Source organism: Orycteropus afer, unplaced genomic scaffold, assembly GCF_000298275.1.
Source record: "Orycteropus afer afer isolate SDZICR_OR568_19922 unplaced genomic scaffold, OryAfe1.0 scaffold00059, whole genome shotgun sequence".
Lineage (NCBI taxonomy): Eukaryota > Metazoa > Chordata > Mammalia > Tubulidentata > Orycteropodidae > Orycteropus > Orycteropus afer.
In genome coordinates this window covers 4859125-4860309 of record NW_006921646.1, presented here as the reverse complement: position 1 = coordinate 4860309, position 1185 = coordinate 4859125, and positions in this window count along the sequence as shown.

Sequence of the window (1185 nt, the reverse complement as noted above, 5' to 3'; positions counted from 1 at the left end):
ATAGGAAACCCAAGAGACTCAGCAAAACAAAACAAAACAAAACTACTGGAACTAATTGAGAGATTTAGCATAGTGACAGGATATAAGATCAACATACAAACATCAGCAAACCTCTACACCAGCAAAGAGATGGATGAAAAGGAAATAAGGAAATCAATACCATTTACAACAGCCACCAAATAAATAAAGTACTTGGGAATAAATCTCACTATGGACACAAAAGACCTGTACAAAGAAAACAACAACACTACTTCAAAACACTGTAAGAGATCTACATAAATGGAAGAATACACCATCCTCATGGAAAGGAAGATTGAACATTGTGAAAATGTCAATACTACCCAAAGCAATCTATACATTGAATTCAATCCCAATCCAGATCCCACCAACATTCTTTAAGGATATGGAAAAACCAATCACTAATTTTATATGGAAAGGAAAGAGACATCGGATAAGCAAAGCACTACTGAAGAAGAACAAAGTAGGGAGTCTCACATTCCCAGATCTCAAAATCTACTATACAGCCACAGTAGTCAAAATAGCCTGGTACTGATACAATGACAGACACATAGACCAGTGGAACAGAATTGACAACACAGAAATATATCCATTGACCTATGGTCAGCTTATCTTTGACAAAAGGCTGAAATCCATTACATGAGGAAAAGATGGTCTGTTTAACAAATGGTGCTGGAAAAATTGGATATCCATTTGCAGAAAAATGAAACAAGATCTATACCTCACACCATACACAAAAACTAACTCCAGATGGATCAAAGACTTCAAACCAAAATCTATAAAGTTCCTCAAGGAAAAAATAGGGGCAAATTTAAGGGCCCTAATTTATGGCATAAATAGACTATCAAGCATAACTCAAAATGCACAAATAGCAGAATATAAACTAGATGAATGGGAGCTTCTCAAATTTAAATTTTTATGTGCTTCTAAAGACTTCTCCAAAAAAGTAAAAAGAGAACCTACAGATTGGGAAAAAATACTCAGCAATTACATATCTGACAAGGGACTTACCTCTAGAAATTATAGAAAACTTCAACACCTCAACAACAAAAAGACAAACAATCCAATTTAAAAATGGGCAGAAGACATGAATAGACACTTCACCAAAGAGGATATTCAGGTGGCCAACAAACGCATGAAGGAATGTTCATGATTATTAGCCATTGT